The following is a 27,064-nucleotide window of genomic DNA, read 5'->3' as shown; positions in this document are numbered from 1 at the left end:
GGAATGACTTAAAATGCAGAACGACTTTGGTGTAATAATGATAATTTCTGTTCAGTGAGTGTTTTCTCAGTGCCCACCACTGTGCTAAGAGATTTTTCATACATTGTCTCATTTAGCTTAAGCATTCTCAGCTGGGAAAACAAGGCACTCACCTGAGACATTTAAAGAAAGCTCTCCCAAGCCTGCCTTAGAATAAAGCTGGTTTTCTATGTCCAAGCTTTGTCTGCAACTTTTTTGGGAAAAAAGAAATGAAAAGGTGGGACAACAGTTCATTTTTTTCCAGCACCAGAGGGGCCTGAGTTCTTGATTCAGCTCTGATGCTAATTACTATGTATCATGTAGAGATTCTTTTGTCTTCTTCATACCTTAGTTTCCCCAAATGTAAAATGAGGCAGAGGGCCCTTCCAGGTGAGAGTGTGAAATGCTGTCAGTAATTATGCTCAGCCAGTGCCAAGGGGGCACAAAACAACATTTCTTCAACCTTCTCGGGAATAGTGGCTCCAAAATCCTAAGAACTAGGACATCCCTGGTGTATATTTATTACCTGCCATGTTAACTGTCAGTTAACACCTGAAAATTCTTGCTTTACAACCCAGTTACTTCTTTAGAGCTTTCAGGGGTAAGTCTTAACTCATGAATGATAGCTATGTTTTGAGTGTAATTAACTATGTACTAATATAATTATCCATGTCTATGTTTTTAATTTTAAAGTTTATTTATCTTGGCTGTTTATTTCTTCCTATAACCTGTGTCTATGTTTAACTCAAGAAAAATCTATTCTGTAAACATGTATGGAGTACCTACCCTGCCCTGGTGCTGGTGTGTAGGAAATACCAGCAAAAAAGATAACTGTAACCCAATTCTTATGAAATCTACTATCTAGTGTGTCATGACATCATTCCCAGTATCATCTTCAAAAATAATTGGGGATAAAGCAGATAAACTACTATATATACTATACATAAAACAGATAAACAACGAGGTCCCCCTGTAGAGCACAGCAAACTAAATTCAATATCTTGTCATAAACTGTAATGGAAAAGAACTTGAAAAAGAATATATATGTATAACTGAAATCATTTTACTCTACCCCAGAAACTAACAACAGTGCAAATTAATTATGCTTTCATTAAAAAAAATAATTAAAATTGGGGATAAAAGGCCAAAATTAAGTGCTAGGAAATTGGATAATTTGTTATAGTATGCATGTTGGTGGCAGCATAATATAGATTTTAAAGTGTCTGCTTTGGGGTCTGACAGATTTCTTTTCAACCTCTTATTTAGCTGTGTGATCTTGAGCAAGACACCTTACATCGCTGTTCAACTGTGCCTCCCTTAATAATCAGAGATAATGCTCCTTAATATGCAGTGGTTCTGTAAGGATTAAATAATGTGTACAAAGGGTCATGGCAGCCGTTGAGTGGAAAAGAATAACAAAAGAAAGAGAGGAAAACTGGAAGGTGGCAGAGTGTCTTAATATTATACATAAATGGCTGGAAGTCATTTTTTAAAATGCTGAAGAGTAAAATCATCTTCTACTATGTTTGAAACTAAAGATGGAATGCTTTGCCCCTATGTACTAGTGTCCACTATCTTTCTGTCCTGGGCTCAGATACTCCAGAAAACAAGTTCAATTTTAACCCACCTGCTAAACTGGCTGAAAAAAAGATTTGCAAGAAATAAATTCTACAAATATATATGTGAAGTAACTGCTATGTGTCTAACACTGTTTTAGGCACTGTAGATAGAGAAGTGAACAAAATAGAGAGGGAAAAGCCTGTCCTCATGGCATTTACAATCTAGTAGGGGGGAAACAGACAATGAATAATGTAAAGAAAGAAATTGAGAACATGTTCAAAGGTCCTGCGGCAGGAACAAGCCTGGTGTGATTGAGGTCTACCAAGAGGTCAGCTAGACTAGAGTGAACTGAGTGAGGAAGGACAGCAGGAGATAAAACAGAGGTCATCGGGACTCTGCTTTTTATCCAGAGTGTGATAGGAAACCATTGCATGATTTGTGCAGAGGGGTGAAATGAACTGATACACAATTCAACCAGTGGAGTCAACCAATGCATGTTTTAAGAGGATCACCTTGGGCTGCGTGTTGAGACTAAAATGCTGGGGACAAGAATGAAAGCAGGAAGACTAGGCTATTGTAGCAGTCTAGGTGAGAGATGACAGTAATGATCCAGGTGGGAAGAATGTTTTGATTCTGATTCATTTAGAAACATTATTTACAGTGATGAGGAAGACAGAGGATGGAACAAGTTCATTTGAGTGTTTTAGCTGGGCATGTGTAAAGTCTGTGATCTAGTTTTGGACACATTTGGGTGGTCCTTCAAGGGTGGGCCCAGACCAGTAGCATCAGCATCACTTAGGAGCTATTGGAAGTGCACATTCTTGAGCCCTTCTGCAAATCTCCTGACTCAGAAGCTCTGAGGTTGGGGCCCATCTAGTCCGCATGTTAGTTGAGGAGTAGATGTGGTCCTGGGCGTGAAGGAAATCCTCTCCTGGCTGCTTCTGTTTTCTCGGGGAAATTGGAAGGACATTCGCTGAGAGTGAGGATGAGCGACAAGTTGCTGGAGGTTGGAGGAGACAGAGAAGGTCTGAAGCGTTATCAGTGTTATCCAGGAGAATGGGAGGGTTCGTGATGTAGGGAATACAATGCGAGCGCCTGGGAACATTAAATACCCTCTGAGGTTCACGGTCATGTGTCTACACTGAGACAGTCCATTTGATTGTGTCGTTTCTCCAGCCATGTCCAGCTGGGGTTGACAAGATAAAAGACAGATCTGGAGGAGGAATACATGAATAAAACGACTACTATCGTACACATGTGAGCTTTATAAATAAATGCTGCTTTCCAGCTTAGAAACTGTACATTTCCTAGAGACCAGCTGACCTCTTGTTCTTAAGGTCCAACGTCCAGCCTGGAGGGCTGGCCTCTTTGCTTCTTGGTGGAGGAGACGTGTCTGTGATCTTGCCTCCACCACACAGTCTATGAGCCCCGAGAGCACATGTGACAAGGGACGCCTCGCTGGTCAGATGGCAAACCAGTCAGAGCAGAAGCGGGCACCCAAGGTGCCCAGAAAGATGTTTCTTCATTTCCTCCCCTGTCCACCATATTCTCCTACCTGGACAAAATTGTCATTTAAACAAAGACTTGCCAGTCATGAAAGACCACATATTATATGATTCTACGTAGGAGGAACGTCCAGAATAGGCAAATCTATAGACAGGAAATAGTGATTGATTAGCGCGGGCTGGGGTGGGGGGGTTGGGGGTAAGGAGGTAAGAAGTAAGGGATATGGAGTCTCTTTCTGAGGTGATGAAAAGGTTCCGAAAGTGACTGTGGTGCGTGTGACTGTGAATGTCCTATAATCCATTGGCTTGTACACTTAATATGGGTAAACTGTATGGTGGATGAATTAGACCTCAAACTTACACATTCACACATTTAGTTACTTTATCTGTTTAGACGAAAATCAAGGCCTTGTTACTGAAAATAAACCAAATCATTTAAAAATATAACTCAATTCTTTTGCACCCATCTTTAGACAAATAGAAGAGCTTAAACTTATAGTCTCTGATGTGGAAAATAACTTCCAGGAGTTAAGCTTTTGTTTCTCTTAAAAAAAAAAAAAGGAAAGTAAGAAGGCCAAGTCCTGCTCTGGGGTGCTTTGCTATGAAAAACTTGGACTAAAAGTTGCTGTTAATTCTACTTTTCAAAGCTAGGTCCTCTCTGACTGATCAAAGCAGATGCTCCCAGGAGTCCTAAGGTGATAACATTCCTCTTGCATCCAAGCGGCTGCTACAGTGAAGGACAAATTCATTTCTGTTTCCATCCACTTCAGGGCTGAGCCCTCACAGGGTCCTTTGTTTTACTTTTGCGTTAAGCTTTTTTGCTCTAAAGCTGAGAGAAAGAACCACACTCCTTTTCCTGGCATCCCTGAAATGTGCAACGTGTCTCTGTTTTAAAACACCCTGGCAGGCACTTGCTTTTTGTTCCTGGTGATTTAAAGTGACTCCTTAATCATCCATCGTGGCCAATTTGTCTTTGAGTAGGAAGAGTACCCAAACCTGTCTCCCAGTGTTGGAAATGGAATTCCGAGGTGACTGGTGGCTCAGTCGCTGGGTTTTGGTGGGTGCATTTGGACACTGAGCAGCACAGAACTCTGTGGCTACAGCAAGAAGGAAGCATCAGGGGCCAAGACAGCTTTTCAGCCAGTGGCTCTGGGACCTTATGCAAGCCTCTTTCTTCCCCACTTCCACCTCTAAAAATAAGGGGCTGAGTCAAGAGACCTGTGGGGGTCTTTCCAACTCCAACCTCCATGACCTTCTGGGAGGTAGACAGCTAGGACACCCAAGTCCAAACGAGCTGGTTGGAATCCTGGTTTGCTGCTCGCTGGTAACCGCATTCTGATTCTTCAGCCTCCCTGTGCCTTTTCCTTCCCGGCTCACACCTGCTGCCCAGGTCCTGCCTGTGAGTGACCGTCCCCCAGGGCCAGCGATGGGGTCAAGGCCACAGGCATTCACAGCCACGACGCATCTGTACTCAACACAGAAGCCAAAGAGGTGGCCCCACACACACTTCCAGGCTCCTTGGGGAGCAGGGCTCGCACGTGTGAGGTTATTAACCACACGATACTGAGGACAGAGCAATAGGCCGGGAAAGGGGGAGACGACGCCGTGGAGTTTCAGGCACCGGAGTCCAGGACCATGACCACTGGTTGGGAGAAGACGTTCAGAGAGGCTCTCTACTTGTTTGTTTCTGTCTTTCCTTCCTCCCCTCTGGCTCTCCCAAGTTTATTTTAGTTTTGAAACTAGGCCGCCCCAGGGGAGCTAACCGCAGGCAGATCCTTCAGCCTCTTCCTGTCTCCGAGCTTCTGAGCCTCTGAGCCTCTGAGCCTCCGAGCCAATGGGTCCTGTTGGCCTTGCAATGTCACCTCCATCTCCGGGTGCCCCTGTAAGCGCTCCCTCCTCCCCCACATTGTCTCTGAGTCTAGTCCTTCCTAACATCCTGCATCCCCCGACCCCGCCCTCGTAATTCATCACATGTAAACTGTGGAAAGCACTTCATTCTTCAGACCAGTTAAGAGGACTGAACATTCCCCAATAAAAGAAACTAGAATATCCCACTGTTTAGATCAGGGGTCAGAAAACCCCAGCCTGGGGGCCAGATCCAGCCCGCTGCCTGATTCTATAAACGTTTTACTGGGCTGTGTTCATTCCCTCATGCGTGGTCCGTGGTTGCCTTCTCACTGCATGGCCTGGCCATGTAATTGCCAAAGAGGTTATTTGGCCCCAAAGGGCTGAAATGTTTACTCTCTTGCCTTGTTTATATAAAGTTTGCCAAGCCCTGATTAAGATGTTAAGATACCAGGTATGTTGAGGATGGCCATATAAATGACCTATATTTCTTTTTTCCTTCAGAGATGTGTTTTTCTGAAAATTTTATAGAGATCTGTTTCATTGTTTTATTTAAACTAAAGGTATTAATAGAAAAATCTTGGTAAACTGAGGGGGTCTCTCTGGGACGGTCGAGGCCATTCATGGACGTTTACAGCTGGAAAGAGGATTTAGAGATCATCTAATTTGATGTCATCATTTGATGAGTTGAAGAAACTGGGAACCAGTGATAGATGTCCCCAAAATCTCATGACGACTTATGGCTGTCATGACCAATGACCTGGGGCTCCTAGCTTCCCGCCCAGGGCTTTTGCCGGCTCTGTTAAAAAGTCACTGAACAGAGCTAATTGGTGCTATTATGAATGAAGATGACCAAGCGCCAATGGGCCATCAATATCGCCTAGTCCTACTGAGCATCTCTGTCCAATGTAACCCTCCACTTTCTGTAAAGACTGTCTCGGACTTTGTAATCTTCCATAAACCTCCGACAGTCCCTGGTCCTCCCTTACTCTCGAACAATAACCTCACCTCGTACTTCAGAGAAAAGAAAGCCCATCACACAGGACCTCTAGTTGTCTTGACACCAAACACACGAATCCACCCACCTCTGTGCTCATCCGCCCGCCGTCCCTCCCTTCCAGTAGAAGAGTCGTCCCTTCCCCAGATGGGCTCCCTGCCCAGGAATCTTTCAGTATCAGCCCTCCTCCTCTTTCCCTCTCTCACTCATATATTACATCTTTTCGTCAGTTTTTAAACATGTGCACCTCTTCTGTTATAACGGGGGTGGCCGTCATCCACACACATCTCCTCCCCTGTACCGCTGGACTTCGAGCCCTTGTCCCTGTCTCCCGTCTTCTTCAACCTAGCCTGTCTGGCTTCAGGTCCCCTCTCACCCACCAGATAACACTGGTTAAGGTCACTGAGGACCCTCACATTGCTGAACCCAGTGACCCCTGCCCAGACTTCATCGTGTTTGACTCTCAGCAGCGTTAGGTACCGCTGACCACCCTTTCCTTCTCGACGTGTTACTCTTCCCTGAGATTTCATGGCACAAAACCCTCCGAGATGTTTTTGCACCTCCCAGAGTCTCTTGCTGGTTTGTTTGCTAGTCAGATTCGCTGACTACCCAGCCCCCTTTTCTCTCGTGACTTTGCAATATTAGGGTCCCGCAGATGTTGGCTGTAGGCACCCGGCTTCTTGCTGTCCTTGCAGTGTTAAGGCAATCTCATCCGTGTCAACACCCTCAGTCACTACTTACCTAAGTGCAAACACAGGCCTCCTGACTCAGCACAGATGGCCACAGTGATTCTTGAGAGACAAATCTAATCGACTCTTGTGTTGTTTGTTTTCTGAGGGGGAGGTAATTAGGTTACTTCATTGATTTCTGCTTGGAGGAGGTACCGGGGATTGAACCTGGGACCTCCTGGGTGCTGAGCATGCGCTTTTACCACTTAGCTGAGCTGCACCCTATCCCCATGTAATCGATTCTTGAAAGGCAAATCCAATCTTTCCCACTTCCTTCACTTAAGACACTTCAACCTATTTCGGCTTAGGATAAATATAAAATCCTGTCTAAGGCCTGAAAGACGCTGCCTGACCTAGCTTCCACTTGCCTCCCAACTCTGTCTCATCCTGTGCTCCCTCCCCTCTATCAACCAAAAAAAAAAAAATTGCAGGAGGATGCAAATAAGAAAAAAGAGTTTATTTGGGGGTCTTAAAAATGGAATTAAAGAGACATAGATTCGGGTAAAACTGTAAGAGCGTTCCAAGGACTTACAAAGGTACAAGCCACAAGGCCCATTCTGCCACAGGAAGAGAAGTATTTGTCCTTACGGGACGGCTGTCACAAGCTGTTTTAGGGTCAGGGCCCCATAAGAATCTAGATTTTCTGGCAGATGTTCTAGATGTGTTTCATCCATAGTCAAAACGTCAGATTCCCTCCAGGCTGGGATGTGCTTAAGTCCCACGTCCTCAGTGGCCTCCCGGCTCCATCTCAGGGTGCTCTCTCAGCCACCCCGACTCCAGAGTGATTCGCTCTCCCCCCACCCTCCTCTGCGGGCACCAGCCTTTATCACGCCGTAGCCATTTTCACTCTTGATAGAGCCTGGGCACATCCTGTCCCGAGTTTTGGGGGTGTCTTTCTCTCCAATTCCAGCTGGGCAGCACCTACTCATTTTTTGATCTCATCCCAGTGGGCGCTTCTTGGAATCTCGTCCCACTCACCATGTCTAAGACTTGGCGTAAGTCAAATCCTGCATTTCAATCTTTCCCTTATGTTACATGACATGGCATAGCTGGAGTTTGACATTGAATTAATAATAGAATAGCTATAATTTTACGTTGAATTGCAGAGTTAGCTTGATTCATATCTGTTCTCTATCAAAAGACAGTAAGCACCACAAGGACAGATACTCCAAATTCTTTTGTGCAATCCTGTGTGCCTGGCATCGTGGATGATTAATAGTACTTGCTCAATAAATATTTCATGAAAGAAACGGACAGAGGGAGAGAGGAGGAGGGAAGAAGGGTGAACAGACAGATGGACCATTATGACATGTTCGTTCTAAGACACGTGCTTTTTGCAGAGGCACTAGACAGATGGGATGAACGTTGTGCAAATTCTCCCTTAATTAAGAGCAAGGAAAACATAAGCGTTTGACAATGACAGTCTTTGAAGTCGAGACTTCAGACATCTACAGGCTGTTTTTAACACTCTTCCCAGGGACACTCTATTTTTATGGGAATGGAGCAGGAATACCAAGTGCAGCGTGTGTGTCTTAACAACCACAAAGAGTTCTCAGATGCAAACTTGTGGCTTCTGATTCATCCAGGTCGTTAGGGAGGAAAATCCAAGCTGTCACAGGCTTCTGAAAAGCTCTGCATTCTTCCTCACTGTGATTCTACATGACTAATGTCATCAAACGACCACAGAAACTAAGCCATGGGTCACAGGAACGTACAAATGTTGTTGTGCTGGTTGTGTTTGGCACAAAGCCTTTGTTTGGGTGGATATGTATTTGCATGCTGAGGATCCCGGGAATGAACTGCCTTCGGTTCTGTCCAAGGAGTCAAGCCCTTATTCAAAAACAAAAAACAAAAACTCAGCACGCTGTTGCAGTCAGCTGACGCCGAAGTACTGAGCCTTTACTAAATGCCTATGAAACTGGGATGCTTGGGTCGACTCCTACAGACTTAAGTACATCCTTTTCAATAGGTATTGGAGAAGGAAAAGAAGAAAACGTTTTTATTTTAGTGGCACTGCCCTTACTCTAAATATTTGCTACTCCTCTTTGGGACTGCCTTCAAGGCCAAGAGACTATTATTAAACACATCCTTGGGCTTTTGAGTGTAAATATGATTTTTTTGAAAACCCAATGTTATGAAGAATCAAATCTGGTGAACAAAATCAGACATCAAGCTGAGTAATAACATTCGGTCCAAACAAGATTTCAGTCCAAAATGATACAGGTTTTCTTATGTGGTGAGAATTTTTAAAAAAAATAAAAAACTCTAAAGAGCCAACTGGTTTTCAGTGAGGAGTTCCAGAAATGTTTCAAGAAATGAAAACCATGCATATTTTCATCAGATGACAGGGCTTACAAGTTTGATGTGTTTGTTTTAAAAGTCAGTCTCTTTTCTTCAGAGATTTGCACTGGCTTTCCCTGGGGCCAGCCTTGGCCAGCAAGATGTGTTTTATTTGGATATCGTGGCGGTTTATTTAAAAATTGAGTCAAGATTTTAGAATCAGGAGATTTCCAGTACAAATTTGGATTTGTGGTGTCCTCTGAAGCTCTGGCAAAACTGAAAGGTCTGGGAAAACTGCTCCCACAACTTTACATGAGAACCCCCTTCTGGAGGGAAGTCATGCCACCTCCTTTATAAGGTGCCTGTTAATCACCCTCTGATCCCACCCTCACTGCCATGATCACCTGCCTGATTTCACTATTCATGACTCAACTCCCACCCCCTTGGCTGTCTTTTGCTCTATGTGACGTTTGCTTCATTGCCTGTGCACCTCTCTAGATCAAAAGTCACCAGGGCAGGGATTTTTTTTCCGTGTTTGTACACAGCTCTGTCCCCAGTGCCTGACGCATGGCTGGCACCAACGTATATCTGTTGAATGAATGAATGTGTACCCCCTGTGGGCAGTTGAGGCTACAGCCCTTCCTCGAGTCCTACTTAGACAAGAAGACCAATGTGTAAAACCGTTTTATATAGATCCAGAACATTTTGGAGCATGTGTGCTTTTCATTCTCTTTTTCGTATGATTTATTTTCTGCCACTATCACATTATTGCATTTGGTCTTCAATTTTGTAAAGTCTGAATTTTCCCTCAAATTTTTCCACCTTTGTGTTATAGTCACTTGTACTCATTTTATCCTTTTGAACAGATTACTAAACTCTGTACATGGTTCAGGATTCAAAATGCATTGAAAAGTCTGCAGTCAATTCATCCAGGTTCCTCCCCATAGACTACAATGTTGTTCATTTCTTGTGTGTCCATCCATAGACATTCTTTGCACGCACTTTCATATGTTCTTCTTTCCCTTTGTATTCACAGATGATTTATACCATATACACTGTTATACACTGTTTTTCTCACTTAACAATATTTCCTAACGTTTATTCCGTATCAGCTCACAAGGAGTTTTGTCATTCTTCTTTCACATTCATAAAGCACTCCACTGGGTGGTAATCAGATGGTCTGTTACCTTGGCCCTATTAATGGACACTTAGACGTTATATATCTCCTTTTAGAGATGTTCAAGATATGGATTTTACAGCTGCTTGAGAAGTGAGATTGTGGGTACTTTCTATATTTTGTGCTATAGTTAGAAAGTCTTCTCTACGTTGAAGGATTCTCCCATTGTTTCTTCTAAGACTTTGATTTGTTACATTTAAATCTTTCATCTACTTAATTAACCAATTTATCTTATAAAGTTATGGATTCAACCTTGACTTTTCTTTAGATGGTTTACTGGTTGTCCCATCTCCGTGAATAGAATAAGCCAGCTCTACCATATTCTCAATTTCCATATATATTGGGGTCTGTTTCTGAACTTCTGTGCTGTCCCATTGATCTGTATCTGTTAATGCACCAATGCTGCCTTGTTTTCATCATTAAGGGATTGGACTACATTTTACTATCTAATAGGATTAATTTCTTCTCACTACTCTCTTTTCAAAATTTTCCATACATTTACTATTATGTTAAGATAATATTCATATAGGGTTCCTTCCCTGAGGGTTTTTAAGTCATCGAGAACAAAGAGTGAATATTATCACATGCCATTTCAGCATCCTTCACAATCAGATACATTTCACTCAGTGCACTTGTTACCATAATGAGCAATTTTCGTGTTGCTCATATTGAGCCATCCTTGCTTTCCTGGAAATACTCCATTTTGTCTGAAATGTTGATCTTTTAATTGTTCTCAAGAGTTTTTTGATATTTTATTTAAGATTTTGGCATAAATATAGCCAAATGATCTGGGCTGGTTTGTTTTTATGCTGTCTTTTTCATATTTTTGTATCATAATTACACTGGTTTCACAAAAATCTTTGGGATTGTTTCTTCTCTCTTTGTGTTATCAAAAAGTTTAAATAGCATTTTTTTTTATCTATGAAATAACCCGTACATGAAATCAGTTGGATTTCATACTTTCAAAGAAGGAATAGAGGAATTCCTTGATGGTGGTTATTTTCCCCATGATTATTACTGTATATGGATTTGTCTTTTATTTGTTTTGCTATTTTGTATTTCAATAAAATCAATTAATTAAATTTTTAATTTATTTGCACAAAGTTATTACTCTATTATCATTGCTGTAATTCTCAGCATCTGTAACTAATTTCCCTTTCTATTCCTAATTACATGAATTTTTTAGATTTTTTTCTTTATTAAGTTAGCTGGTAATTCATCTATATATAGTTTTGTTTTTGTTTTTCCTAAAGAATCAGCTTTTGGATATCTTTCATTCTTGTTATAATGTTTTTTAATTCTATAAGCTTTCTGATGTTCTTAATTCTTCTCTCAGCATTTCTTTGTGTTTTTTCTCTAACATACCTAATGTCAAATGCATAATGCATTTGAATTTTTTCCAGCTTTATTGGTATGATTTACAAATAAAAATTGTATATACTTAGATTTACAGTATGATTTTTAAGCATACAATGTGATGATTTAATATATGTATACATCATGAAATGATTACCACAATCAAGGTAATGAACACATCCATCACCTTACATAGTTAACATTTGTGTGTGTATGTGTGTGGCAAGAACACTTAAGATCTACTCTCTTAGCAGATTTCAAGTATATAACATAGCATTCTTCTTTTTTTTTTAATTTTGGGGGGGAGGTAATTAGGTTTTATTTATTTTTCTTATTTAAATGGAGGTACTGGGGATTGAACCCAGGACCTCCTGCATGCTAAGCATGCACTCTACCACTGAGCTCTACCCTCCCCTCTTATTTTTTTTTTATGGGGGAGTTAATTAGGTTTATTTATTTAGTTGGTTTTTTTTCTTTCTCTTGGAGGAGATATTGGGTATTGGACCCAGGACCTTGTGTATGCTAAGCATGCACTCTACCACTTGAACTATATCCTCCCCACTCAACACAGTATTCTTAACTAGAGTCACCATGCTGTACATTAGACCTCCAGAACTTATTCGTCTTATAACTGAAAATGTGTACATGTTGACCAGCATTTCCCCATTTCCCCCACATCCGTCCCTAGGCAACCACCATTCTACTCTCTAATTCTCTGAGTTTGACATGTTTAGATTCCACGTGTAAGTCTTTCTGTGTCTGGTTTTATTCACTTAGCACAGTATCTTCCAGGTATTATACATGTTGTCACAAATGTCAGGATTTGTTTCCTGTTTTTTATTTTTGGTTTGTTTTTTGTTTTTTCAAGCCATAGCTTCTTTTTTTTAATTGAAGTATAGTCAGTTTACAATGTTGTGTTAATTTCTGGTGTACAGCATAGTGATTCAGTCACACATATATACATTCTTTTTCATATTCTTTTTCATTATAAGCTATTATGAGATATTAAATATAGTTCCCTGTGCCATACAGTAGAGGATTTTTGTATGGCTGAATAATATTTCATTGTATGCATGTCATATTTTCTTTATTCATTCATTCATCGACAGATTCTTAGGTTGTTTTCATGTCTTGGCTGTTGTCAATAACACTGAAATTGGAGTGCAGATATCTCTTCAAGATAATGATTTTGTTACCTTTGAACATATACCCAGAAGTGAAACTGCTGAATCATATGGTATTTCTATTTTCAGTTTTTTGAGGCATCTGCATGCTGTTTTCCACAGTGACTGCACCAATGTACATTCTCATCAACAGTGCACCAGGGCTTGCTTATCTCACATCCTCATGAACACTTGTCATCTTGTCTTTTTGTTGATAGTCATTCTAACAAGTGTGAGATGCTATCTTATCATTGTTTTGACTTGCATTCTCATGATGATTGGTAATGTTGAGAAACTTTTTATATATCTGTTGTCCATTTCTGTGTCTTCTTTGGAAAAAAAAAAATCTGTTCAGCCCCTCTGCCCATTTTTTTAACTTGGTTATTTGTTTTTGTTTTTGTTTTGCTATTGTGCTATTGTGTTATATGAGTTCCTTATATATTTTGGATCTTAACATCTTATCAGATATATAGTGTGCAAATATTTTCTCTCATTCCATGGATAGGTTTTTATTTTATTGATGATTTCCTTTGCTGTACAGAAACATTCTGGTTTGATGTCATCCCATGTATTGTTCTTTTGCTTTTGTTGTCTGTGCTTTTTGCATCATATCCAAACAAATCACTGCCAAGACCAACATAAAGGAGACTTTCCCTGTTTTCTTCTATGAGTTTTACCATTTCAAGTCTTTTATTTAAGTTTTTAATCTATTTCAAGTTGATTTTTGTGAGTGGTGTAAGGGTCCAATTTCATTCTTTCCATCTCTTTCAATATCCACATTACATGTAGATATCAGTTTTCCCACACCATTTATTGAAGAAATAAATCCTTTCCGCATTGTGTATTCTTGGCACCCTGGTCAAAAATTAGTTGACCATATATGTGTGGGTTTACTTCTGAGCTATGTTTTTTGTTCCATTGGTCTATGTGTCTATTTTTATGCAGAACCACATTGTTTTGATTACTATAACTTTGTAATGTAATTTAAAATCAAGAATTGTGATATATCCACCTTTGTCCTTATTTCTAAAGATTGCTTTGGGTATTTCAGGAGGTCTTTTGTGGTTTCATACAAATTTTAGGATTATTTCTTCTATTTCTTTGAAACAATGTTATAGAGATTTTGATAGGGATTGCATTGAATCTCTAGGTGGCTTTGGATAGAATGAACATTTTTACAACATTAATTCTTCTGATCCATGAATACAAGATACCTCTCCATTTATTTGTATCTTCTTCCATTTCTTTCATCAATGTTTTATTGTTTTCTGGGTAGAGATTTTTCACCTCCTTGGTTAAATTTATTTCTAAATATTTTATTTTTTGATACTATCATAAATAGAATTATTTTTTAATTTCATTTTCACATAGTTTTCTGCTAGTGTATAAAATACAACTGATTTTTATATATTGGTTTTGTATCCTGCAACTTAACTGAATTCATTGATTAGTTCTAACAGTTTTTTGGTGGAGTTTTTAGGGTTCTTTTTATATTAGATTATGTCATCTGCAAACAGAGACAATTTAACTTATTGCCTAATTGCTCTGGTTAGGACTCCCAGAATTATACTGAATAGAATTAGTGAGAGTGGGCACCTTTGTCTTGTTCCTGATCTTAGAGAAAAAGCTTTCAGATGTTAGCTATGAGATTGCCATATAGGCCATTATTATGTTGAGATACTTCTTGCCTAATTTGTTGAGAGTTTTTGTCATAAAACAGTGTTGAAACTTGTCACATGCTTCTTCTGACTCTTTTAAGATGATCATATGATTTTTATCTTTCATTCTATTAATGTGATGTATCACATGTCTTGATTTGTGGTGTTGAACTATACTTGCATCACAGGAATAAATCCCACGTGATCAAGATATATGGTCCTTTAACGTGCTGTTGAATTCAGTTTGCTCTTATTTTGTTGAGGACTTCTGCATCTATGCTCATTAGGGATATTGGCCTGTCATTTTCTTTTTTCAGTGTCCTTATCTGGCTTTGGTATCAGGGTAATGTTGGCCTCATACAATGAGTTTGGGAGTTTTCCCTCCTCTTCAGTTTTTGGGAAGAGTTTGAAAAGGATTAGTGTTAATTCTTTCTTAAATAGTTGGTAGAATTTACCAGGGAAGCCAGATGGCCCAGAGCTTTTCTTTTTGGGAAGTTTTAAAAATATTGTTTCAATCTCTTTACTTGTTATTGGTCTGTTCAGATTTTCCATTTCTTCGTGAGTCATCTTGGTAAATTGTAATTATGCAGAAATTTATCCATTTCTTTTAGGTTATCTAATTTGTAGGTGTATGATTGTTCACAGTAGTTTCTTATCCTTTTATATTTCTGTGATATCAGTTATAATGTCTCTTTTCATTTATAATTTTATTTGAGTCCTCTTTTTAAATTTTTGGTTAGTCTAGTCAAAGATTTGTCCATTTTGTTTATCTTTTGTTTTTAATTTCTTTTTTTGTGAATCTTTTCTATTGTCCTCCTGGTCTCTATTTCATTTATATCTGCTCTAATCTTTATTATTTCTTTCCTTCTGATAACTTTGGGTTTAGTTTGTTCTTCTTTTCTTAGTCTTTTGAAATGTAAAGTTCAATTGTTTGCGATCTTTCTTTTTTTCTTAATATAGCTGTTTATCACTATAAACTTCCCTCCTAGAAATGCTGTTGCTGCATTTGATAAGTTTTGATATGTTGTTATTTCCATGTTCACTTGTCTCAAAGTGCTTTTTGATTTCCCTTTGATTTCTTCTTTAACCTATTGGTTGTTCAGGAATGTGTTGTTTGATTTCCACGTATTGATGAATTTTCCTATTTTCTTCCTGTTATTGATTTATAGTTTCATAGCATTATTGTCAGATATTATACTTGATATGATTTCAGCCTTCTTAAATTTGTTAAGACTTGTTTTGTGGCCCAACATATGATCTCTCCTGGAGAATGATCTTTCCGGGAGAATGTGAGAAAAATGTGTATTCTGCTATTGGTTGAAATGTTCTGTATGTATCTGTTAGGTTCATTTGGTTTATAGTATTATTCATGTCCACTGTTTTCTTACTGATTTGCAGGCTGAATGATTTATCCATTGATGAAGGTAAAGTATCAAAGCCCCCTCCTATTGTTGTATTGCTGTCTAATTTTCCCCTCAGGTCTATTAATATTTGCTTTGTATATTTAAGTGCTCCAATGTTGGGTGCATATATATTACAGTGGTTATATCTGCTTGATGAGTTGTTTTGTTTAGGAAATAATTTTCTTGATTTCCAAGTAATTGCAGTTTTTCTTTTTATATACGTCTGCTTTTCTTTCTTTTTTAAATTTCTAAGTTGATTGTATTATGGGAAGATTATTTTGGCTCTAGGATTTTTACTTAATTTCTACCCTTGAAAAATTTCTTTCTCAGAAAACATTAGTCACATTTTATAATTATTTTGTTTTTATTTTGGTATTCTCTAATTACTCTCTTTTTAGTTATGACATTTGATATGTAATTCTAGATTAACATTATTAATAACATTTTAATATTCCTTCTTATTTTATATTTATTTAATCCTTCAAGGAATGCAAGGTATGTTAAGGTCTTCATCTTCTATTGTGTTTCCATTTATTTTGCCTTGAACATTCTTCACTTTAATTTCATGTTACTGTGTTGTGTTACTTGGAGCATAAAAATTCATAACAGTCAGATTTTCAACTTCATAAATAATTTTAAGGCAGATGGAGACTGAAACATTGGGCCAACAAGCAGTTTTTCTATACCCAATTTATCTGAGAAAATCTCATAGTTGAAAATTTCTCAAGGGGTACAAGGAGCTGATGAAAGGGTACTTGTGAGTGAGCCAAGAACAAATGTGTGTAGTAATAAGATGCTTTATTAATTAGGAAAAATGTTAAGAGGATATATGTGCTTTTTGGTATTTTAATGCCTTCTTCCCAGAGTTTGGTTCTTCTGGTTATGTGATAAAGGGCAGCAATTGTATCTTGTCTATGAATCCAGCAACTAGCACAGTGCTTTGCCCTTGCTCCTGGTAGATATTCTGGTAGTAGTTGTGAATGAATGAATGAGTGAATGTAGAAGTAGGAAAATATGTTGCAGACCAGGGTAATTAGTACAGTATTTGTGCCACTATTCAGCCAAACATGCCACTCCTTACAAGGCAGTCTGTTGTGTTCCATATTTCTTCAACATTTTTCAGACTCACCCTAGGAGCAAGCTCATAATATACTGATCATTCCTCCTGAATATGTACAGATTTCTTGTTTAATTTATGATCCCAACAGAGAAGGCATGACAGGCATAGCAGAGATGGGCGCCTGTAGGCCTGGCCACTCTCTGGTTTCTGGGTCAGAGGTGAGCAGCCCTGCCAAAGAGGTCCAGTCCCAAAATGCAAGAGACAAGTTGTCCTTGTGATGAAGCAGGTCACATCCCTCTTAGAGTTAAGTTTCTCATATTGTCATGTGATAATACTAACCAAGTATTGGTTAAGAATAATCCTTTTTTTTTAATATGTAAAAACATAGAGGGGGAGAAAACAGAAAGCATATGTGAAAATATCAGGGTTTAAATCTAGGAGGACAGGTTTTAATTTTAATTGTTTTCTTCTTTTATACTATCTGTGCTCGCAAACATTTCTGTATGATCAGGTATAATTTTTATGCTGAAAAGTATTTTTTTTAATTCAATCCTTTGAAGTCTTCCATTTGACTACCCTTCAGCTTGAGGACTATAATTTCTCAACACATGCTCAGAGGAGCAGTCCTGTGGCGTTGGACTCAATGTGCTAAGAAAGGGCTCCAACCAGCTGCTGCAGGAACCCCTGTGGTATGCAGAGAGACTGCTTCTGGAAATGCTGAAAGAGACCTGAGTCTGCAGCCCACAGCCACTGCTGGCAGGGACTCACAGGGGCACGAAGAACAGAGGGAAGGAAGGGCCCCCTCTCTTCGCACCTTGCAGTCTCCCTCTAGTGCCTCCTATTGGCAGAATCAAATAGAACACCCTCAGGCGAGGCACTGTGGGAGTTTGTCCCAGAATCAGAGTAGAGAGTAGAAGGGTGTATTTGGACCTGGGTGGGGAGGACAGGACAGGTAACAAACTGGCACTCAATTTGGGGGTTGGAAATTCTGTGGTTTGGTAAGTCACAGTCAGCCAGCTTTATCCTTTGTACCATTCCACTTTTCCTTTGAACAACTATTGATGTCCCAAATTTCCAGATATCCCTTGGCTTTTCAAGAAAATCACCTGTCCTTTATTAAGTAATCCCTTTATAAACTTTTCTGAGCATTAACACAAGATTGAGCCTGGTGGCACATGGAGGGTCCATTCTTTCTCACACCCTCCTACCCAGTTGGTACATTTACAAGACTTAGTCTCATGAGCTCAACCACAAGATAATGGAAATAATATCCTCAATCAAATGGATTATTAATAGAACTTCTGATTTTATGAACATTCGTATAACCTGTACTGAACTCAGAAAATGTCTCACATCTAACAAGAAATGTTTGCGTCCACTTAGGTACTATGTGCCTCGCTGATTCTGGGCTGGGCAGGGGAGGGAGTTTCAGATTCACCAGGAGTGGACTTTGCAAATAATTTGTGTCAGCCTGACCAGACCTTGTGTTCTATATGTTAAAATTTCAGCTATCTGATATTCTGAGCTAGAAATATCATGTTTTTTAAAAATATCTCATAGGTGTAAGAGTTGCTCAGTTTTTGCCTTCACAGAGAATGACGCAGGCCATTGGTTGTCAGGATCTTCCACTCAGAAAAGATTTAAGCTCAGATTCTTCAAGAACACACTTGGCTTAGAGGTCAAGAGGCATAACTTTGAGTCTCGATTTTCCCATTTACCAATGGTTATCTTTAGACATTTAACATCTGAGCCTCAGTGTCCTCATTTGTAAAAGATATAATAAATTGAAGTTGTGGGCATTGTATGAAATGATCCATGTGCAAAAGCACCGTAACCTTTATTCCTGCAAGAGGCAGTCAAGTGTAGCCATTTCGAGCAAAATGTCTGGACGCACAATACCTGGGTTCAATTCCTGGCCCTCTCACTTAAAAGTCTTTACAACTTTGGGCAAAGAAGTCACATCTAGTGGGGAAGGTATAGCTCAAGTGGTCGAGCATGTGCTTAGCATGCATGAGGTCCTGGGTTCAATCCCCGGTACCTCTTCAAAATATAAATAAACAAATAAACCCAATTACCTCCCCTTCATAAAACAAAAGAAAAAAAAGCAGAAGTCACATCTCCTAATTTTAGATCCTCCAGCTTTTATGATTAGGTGGTACCACCTACACCATAGGTTGCTGAGAATGATAAAGGAGGGGGTTTATGTAGGACACTTGGCAGGATGGCAAGCACATAGTAAGCACTCAGTGAATGTCACATGTATGACTGTTACTGCCTTTATGATTATCACTATCATTAGCCCACCTTTAAGGGAACCCTATGCACATGCGCAAGATACATGGTGATTAACACAGCAACGTGTTAACCCACATATCCCAAGTATCATTGTCTTTTTTTCCCCTGCTCAATTTTATTGAACCCACAAGTAGAAACTCTTTAGATTTGTTGTAGATCTTAGTACAAAGCCAAGGGCCATATGTGGTCTGGTTGGCTTCCGCCTTGGAATTAAGAAGAGGCAGTTGCAGGTACACATTCATACACATTTCAGGTGAGATCTGCATTATTTCTTTGATTTTATTTTTTAGAAACTAGCTGATTTCCCTTTCCCTGGAAATCTTTCTTTTCAAATCACATGAATCTATTTTTCCCCCCAAAATCACACAATTCATTTTTATCCATGGCAGGTAAAACCACCAATACAGGTTGGTGACCAAGGCCCACTCTCTTTCCTTTTCATACAAGAAAAGAGGTAGGAAAGTGGGTCTTGTTTACAATAAACGATGACTCTGGGGATGGTTCAATTGAAATGTTCCATCTCACATCTATAAAAATCATTTTTGGACCAAAAAAACATGGTTTTTGAGGGAAAGTAGATGTGAAAAATATTGATTTAAATGATCTCTCACTAAGAAAGCACCACTTAAAATCCCAACAGAGACCATTCAAATGGCCGCCATTAACTGTTGCAACACAGCTTAAAAGAGTCCACTTTACAAAAGCTCCTGTCCCCAGAGAAGCAGGTTGTCCCCTTAACAAATCTCTTTTACATGGTGTCATGCTACAGGATGGAAATTCCAGGCTTTCCTAATGTTACCAATTATTTTATTAAAAATTGCGCCCTGACAAATGTATGCCTAATACGACGCCCTTTTTACAGACCTCCCCCTGCAGGAAGTAAACCAAGTTCTCAGCAGACAGCAACGATGCCCGCGGGACACTCCACCCCCTTCCCCGCCCGACGCCCCACCTCATCTACCCTGAGAAGAGAGCGCAGCTTCCCCTGCCAGCTCTTCTCTCCTGCACAACAAAATAACCAGGACCCCATGCGATTAAGTCTCTAGCAGTCAGTCCTCAACTTGCCAGAACCTGTGATGAACCGCACATAACAGTAACAACTCAGATATCGAGCGCTTACTATGCGTGAGACACCACCCTAAGCACGTTCCTTGTATGAACTCAGTCAGTCCTCATAACATCTCTGCGAGGGTCATATTACCTTCTTTTTGTAGGACAGTTGTTCAAATGACATGAAAACAAGCCAATGTAGGTATTCTGTCCAAGTATCCAGATTGCAAGGTCAGAATGCTGTCAGCCCAGTCACCTACACTTTCTACAAGCCCCATTCAGAAACACACTCGGTTCACTCCTGGGTCTGGACCAGGAAGATGGCGTAACCCCTGTGCAGGTTGGAGGGAGGATTTGCAGAGCATCTGTGTTTGGTAGAGTTGGGTTTTTTTAGTTGCTCTTTCCCTCCTGCACACTTCCACGGCCCTCCGCGCTTCTGACAGTGCCAAATACGGCCTCCTCCGGTTAGAATTGCTTGTGCGAGCTTTGTCGTCCCTACCAGGCCGTGCTTACTGGATGGGAAGGAGGAGAGCTTAGTCATCCTTGCGCCCATCGAGGCACCCAGCTCGGGGATGCGCGGGCGGGAAGCAGTATGGCTCAGTGATTAAGAGCACTGGCTCTGGGTTGACATTCAACTCCTCTTCTCACCAGCTGGAGGGTAAAGTTTCTCCATCCCTCTAACCCTCTGTTTCATCAATGAGCAGAAACAACCCTGAGTGTCCCTTCCTTCAAACAGCCCTGTGATTAATGACACAATGCCCGTTTCCTCCTTGGGAATTCTCTGAACACACAGCGGTCCCCAAGAGTCCTTGTATCACAGCATCGCTCACATCTTAGGGATTCCCTAGTGAGTATGTCGAAGCCAGGACTCCGGGTAGCTTCCTGACATTAATTGGACCAGACGCTCTGGGCTTGCGTGAGCATGTTGTCAAGGCTATGAGCAGAGAAACGGGCAGAAGAGCCGGAGGAAGGTTCCCCCCTTGGTAGCCTAACGGGGTATGCCACTGAGCTCCTGGGGAGGGGGGGATGGTCCTTTTGAGTTGCTGCTCTCCATCATTTTAACCACAACATGCTCTTATTGGCCCATACCTGTGGTTAGACAACCAGAGCATCAGCAAGTTGGAGGGAGGTTCACACGGCTGCAGCCAAGCAGGATCTCAGGTCACAGCTGCAGACAAATCCACCTCTGCGATGTGCAGCGCAAATGGCCACCCATCAGTAGATGGTAGATGTAAGCATGGCTGATGTTTTCCTTGGCATTCTAAGTTCCAAAGTGTCAGATCTATATAAAGACCAGTTTCGTACAAAGTGGCTGCTTCTTTCTCAAAATAGCTAGTCCCGAAAAAAACCAGAATTTGGGAAAGTGTTGAAATTATTAAGAGAAAGCCATTTAGTCCAAGTAAGTTACTCTTGACTTAAGCCTTGATCAAGAGTTTTAAGTTACATTATTGACTAATAGATGTCTCTGGAAGCAAGTAAGGGCTAAGGAAGACTCTCCCACCTCTGATTCCAAATCCAAGCCAGAAGAAATCCACCTGCCTGATAGGAAATAATAATAGCCTATGTTTCTTTTTCAGCTTTAAATGTGACAGTCTGTGATGCTTCATTTAAGTGAGCATTTTTAACAGTTTTATTGAGACATAATTTACATAACAAGGTTCACCCACTGAAAGTGCACAGTTCAGTGGGTTTTAATATATTTACAGAGTTGTGCAGCTACCACCATAGTCTCATTTGAGGACATTTTCATGACCCTGCAAAAAACCTGCTAGCAGTCGCTCCCCATCCCTGCACCAACCCCACCCCTACTGCCCAGCCCCGCATAACCACTAACCCACTTTCTGTCTCTAAAGGTGTGAATTTTTTTTAACCTAGAGATTGCCTGACAGTCCCTTCCCTTGACTTATAATTAGAATCAAATGATAAGTGTTCCTACAAAATCTGTCATTTTTGAGAAAATTCATGTTCTTCATGCATTCTTGAGCCTTTCCTCCTCCATTCAGCCCCCACCTTTCATAACCACCTTCAGACATGACCATTGTTCTTCATTTAACAAGTGTGTATTAAGAGCCTGCTGTGTGCCACACACCGTCTGAGCACTTGGGGTAATCCGTGAACAAAACAAAGACCCCTGACCTCAAGGAGTTTATTTCCCAGCAGAGGGAGACAAAACAATAAGCAACCACAAACAGCAATAAAACCAGAAGTAAACTGTGCAGTGTGTTAAAAGATGATGCTACATACTGTGGGAAGAAGAAAGAGCGGGGCAGGATAAGGGATGCTGGGAAGGCCAGTGCACAGGGAAGGGGCAGGTTACAGCAGGGACCAGGAGGTCAAGGTGGACATCCCTGAGAAGTTAAGATTTGCAAGACTTAGTGGAGGTGAGGGAGGAACTGAGCAGGTGTCTGCGAGACGAGCATTTCAGGCAGAGGAACAATCCTGGTGCCAGGGCTGTCTGGTGGGGACACGGATGACATGTTCCAGGAGGTTGGTGGAGCTGAAATGGGGAGAGAAGTAGGAGACCACGACAGAGAGGCGAGTGGGGCAGACCTCGGGGACCATGCCAGGGTTTTGATGAGAGGCCGCCACTAGCTGAATTATATCCCCAAAGGGCCACTCTGACTGCTTGTTGAGAAGAGATTAGGAGGGAACAAGAGCAGAGTGGGCAGACCTCCCGGGTGCTATTTTAGATCCACGTTCTGGCGGGGGTTCTCAACGTCGCTTGCACCTCCGAATGGCCCAAGCAGCTTGACCAAACCCAGGCCCGAGTTCCCAAACACCACGCGGTGTGGGGTGCAGCCTGCGCACTGGGACTCAGCACAGCCGCCGGGTGATGCGACCGAGCAGCGCGGGTTGACTGTTAGAGTTTTAGGCACGCTAAGCAGTCCCACCGGTTTGACTTTGCAGCTGGGAGACAAAAACTCAGGCAGAGCCATGCTAGGAGGCGACCAGAGCCTCACTGCTACGGCAGGGACTGAAGTGGTACCGCAGACAGTGTGCAAACGGGGCCAGGGGCCAGATAGGGCTCCTGGACCATCAGACCTGGAGGAGGTCAAGCCCTGTTCTTTGGCTTAGATGCAAACATGAGCCTAGATGAGAGAGCCGGGCTCCTCCCTGCTCCTGACAGAGGGCTGGCTGTACTATATCAGGGCAGAATAGAAGGATAAGATTTGAACCTCAGGAAGTAGATATGTGATTCACTCCACAGGCATCTTTTTTTTTTTTTTAAGAATCATCGTGACAGTGTGCCAGGCATTGTGCAAGGAGCGGCTAATAAAAAGATAAGGTCTGACCGCCCTGGCCAAAGCCAAATGACTCAGGGTCAACACCATATAATATTTCCAAAGGTGTTACTTGTGGGAAGGCTTTATAAGCCAAAGGGGCTGGGGCGGGAGGACTTTGGTTGCATATCTGAGCTGTTGGCATTTCTAATTCGGGGGGGTGAATAGAACATTACTGTGTCTCCCCGGCACAAGTACAGCAGGAAAAAAAGATGCCTGGAGCCGCGAGCCAAACATGACTCAGCAGTCTCCTATTGTTCAGAAAATAATCGCAATGCTAGGAGTAGGGAATTTAAGAATTGCGCAGAAATGCCCCTCCTCCCACCCCCCGCCCCCAGCAGGAAACAGACACTGGGTAAAACATCACGTCTTGTTTTGGGATTCCTGAGCTGATAGGAATGTAAAAAACTTGAAGAGGATTTAGGGAAAGCTGATTTGTGAATATGGAAAACACAACCCATAAGAAACGAGAGATGATTGAGAGGCAGCGTTGGCCGCCTCTCAGCGGTGGCAGGCCAAGTGAGTGTCTATGGTCTCTGGTGAGCAGAAGGTGGAGCTGCCCTGGTTCCGGTACCTAATGAATGTTCCATGGAGGGGCTGTGAAAACACAGCCTGCTGGACCTCACCCTCAGAGGCTCTGATTCCGTGGGTCCGGGGTAGAACCTGAGCACCTACGTTTCTAATGAGCTCCCAGGTGAAGCTGATGCTGCTAATCTGAGACCGTACGGGGCAACTCTGCTCAAGGAAATAAGTGCATGGGGCAGGAGAGGTGGGGGAGGGTGGAAGGAGTGCAGAAATCCCCGTAAGGTGCAGCTGATGCGCTGGTGCCACAGCGGGTCCTTTAGTGTGTAGCTAATGGTTTTTGATTAGCAGAGTGCTTAGGATAAACCACACTGGCTGTGATGCTGCTGCTACCCAAGGAAACATGGCAAGGAGGAAAAAAAGTTCTCTGCAGGCCTGTGGCAATCAGACAGGACAAAGGACAGCAGGGGCGTGGCCAGTGCCTCCGAATCACTGAGCACGTATGTGGGCAGGGGTGAGCAGGTGATGCCTTCAGGATAACAGGCTTGGGAGAGTGGCCCACCCCCACCTTCAGCTTGTACTCAAGTTCTTCTTGTACTTCTGGCCAGAGCAGGAGTTCTCAGCAGAAACAGTGGGGAAGCCTTTTCTAAGTACATGTGACCAGGCCCAGCCCTGGAGCAAGGCCTCCCCGCTGATTCCGCTGTGAACCCCTTCCTTGAGATTAAAGACAGCTTCTCCTGAGCCTCCAGGGTTGTACTCCATACTTACAAGTAAGCAGTTTGCAAAGCCAACCTCTTTGCTTTTTTTTTTCCTTTTTTAATTGAAGACAATTCTGCACCAATGGTGTACAGCATAATGTTTCAATCATACATATACATACATGTATTCCTTGTCATATTCTTCTTCGTTATAGGTATCAAATATAGTTCCCTGTACTATACAGTATAAACTTGTTGTTTATCTATTTTATATGTGGTAGTTAGTATCTGCAAATCTTGAGCTCCCAATTTATCCCTTCCCACCCTCTTTCCCTGACGGTAACCACCAGGTTGTTCTCTATATCTGTGAGTCTGTTTCTGTTTTGTAAATAAATTCATTTGTGTATTTTTTAAGAGTCCACATATAAGTGATATCATATGGTATTTTTCTTTCTCTTTCTGACTTACTTCACTTAGAATGGTGATCTCCAGGTCCATCCATGTTGCTGCAAATGGCATTATTTTATTCTTTTTTAATGGCTGAGTAGTATTCCATTTATAAATATACCACAGAATCTTGATCCAGCCATCTGTCAATGGACATTTACAAAGCCAAGTTCTCTGAAAATGCAAAACTCCTTCACATCATTGTGTCTTGTTGTCACTACAGTACTTGAGGGTCTCAAATTTCAGGATACCTACTTAAAATGCAAGTGACCTTCAGGGAAGGAAACTGTCCAGCAATAGTGCTGGGTGCCTTGATAATCACCTCTTCACTGGTATGTTCTAGACCAGGCTGACGAGGCTGGGCAGGAATGGAGAGGCAGGGATGCTTGCCCGGTGTCCTGTGTAGCTCACCAAGATGGCACCTCAGTTTCCCTAACAGGTTTCCAAATGGTGTAGGCTGGTGGCTCCCAACATGTGGTTTCTGGAAAGCACAGTCCATCACCTGGGAACTTGTTAGAAACGCAGACTCCCAGATACCCTAGCCTCACACTACCACCAGATGGATTAAATCAGAAACACTGGGGACGGAGCCCAGCAATCTGTGTTAGGGAGCCCTCCAGGTGCTCCCCCAATTCTGAGAACTGCTGCTTTATTTTATACGTAGCTTCCTTGCTGCATATTTAAGTCAGAACCAGCGCAGGATAGAAAAGCCAGCAACCAGCCATTTATAGGTTTGTTGAGCTACTCTTACAAGTATCCTAGCGTGTTTAACATCCCAGGCTCATGTGTCAGGTTTTCACCTAAGAATTAACGTCCAGCTCCCTTCTCGGCTCCCTTTGGTGTTCCCGCAGCTCCCAGGAATAATGTGACTTATCGCCTCCCCCTTCTAAGGCAGGGGCTGCATTCTTTCACTTTTAAAGACTCCCTCACAACTTCCCCATATGATGGGGGCTCAGAAAACACTATTAAATGATGGTCAAGTCTTGTTTATTCCCAAGATAAGCTTAAATCCAGCAAAGATTTCGTTCTGTATTCTCTACTCCACTGCGTACACCAGGCAGACTCACTCAGCAGGATGAAAAGGGAAGGCCAGATTTTGTAGACGTGGGCTTACAAAGAGTGAGGGCTGGAAAGAGGTCATGTAGACCTCGAACTTTCCCCTGATTCCCAACACTGTAGCAGCCATGGTTCCCAAACTCTGTACCCAGGCATCCTGAGATTGCCACAGCAAACCCATATGAACACAATGGAATGTCTTTAATTTTTGAGGAAAACACAGACACCATGCAAATACTACTATTAGGCCGTTTGGACCTTCTTAGTAAACAGGATATTTATTTCTTTTGCGAGGGGTCACAGTGAAACAACTACAGAAACACCAAGAGTACCATGAAAGTTAAGAATTTCTGTGTGCTACAAACTTATGGCTACCCGGGGGTTAAATGGGTGGAAAGGGATAAATTGGGAATTCGAAATTTGCACCTTCTGGGGCGTGATGGAAATGTTAGCTATCTTGATTGTGGTGGTGGTTTCGTGGGTGTACACATCTATCAAAATTCAACAAATTGTACACCTAATTGTACATCTGTAGTTTACTGTACAGGAACCATAGCACAATAAAGGTGTTAGAAAAAAGAATTTCTGTGTTCTAGAATCACCGACCCCAGGAGGAGGTGTATCTTGACTGTACTTTCTGGTCAGAATCATACATCTAAGCCAGCACATTTAAGGAAATACACATTCTAAATTTAACTTAAAAGTCCAGGACGGGGTAACTGTAAGAAAATTGCAACCACATGAGTCTTTTAGGGGCTTCTTTTCTTTCTTACCTTCCTACATAGATCTGTTCATCCTAACTCCCTGATTCAATCCTTCACCAAGGTTCCTGTGATTGTTAAAAAACAAAAACAAAAAAAACCAAAAAATAAACTTTTCTTCATGACTTAAACACAATGGATTAATTCTTATGAATTTGGGCTAATAATTGCTCTGTTGCATGCCTAGAAATCACTTTTGAAACA

The 27,064-nt window shown here is 41.5% G+C and overlaps 1 protein-coding gene across 14 annotated transcripts in view; it reads left to right on the top strand.

Moving 5' to 3' along the window:
• THRB (thyroid hormone receptor beta) overlaps nt 1-27,064 on the top strand; it is a 382,671-nt gene that overhangs the window by 239,438 nt on the left and 116,169 nt on the right. The window contains exon 3 of one of the 14 annotated variants that reach the window (XM_072950024.1): nt 15,686-15,711. The exons of the other annotated variants lie outside the window; for them this stretch is intronic. The gene's annotated coding sequence lies outside the window, so the exon portion shown is untranslated. The remainder of the gene's footprint in view (nt 1-15,685; nt 15,712-27,064) is intronic. 14 annotated transcript variants of the gene reach the window in all.

The sequence above is a fragment of the Vicugna pacos genome, chromosome 1 (assembly GCF_048564905.1).
Source record: "Vicugna pacos chromosome 1, VicPac4, whole genome shotgun sequence".
Taxonomy (NCBI): domain Eukaryota; kingdom Metazoa; phylum Chordata; class Mammalia; order Artiodactyla; family Camelidae; genus Vicugna; species Vicugna pacos.
This window is presented reverse-complemented; position numbering and strand designations above follow the sequence as displayed.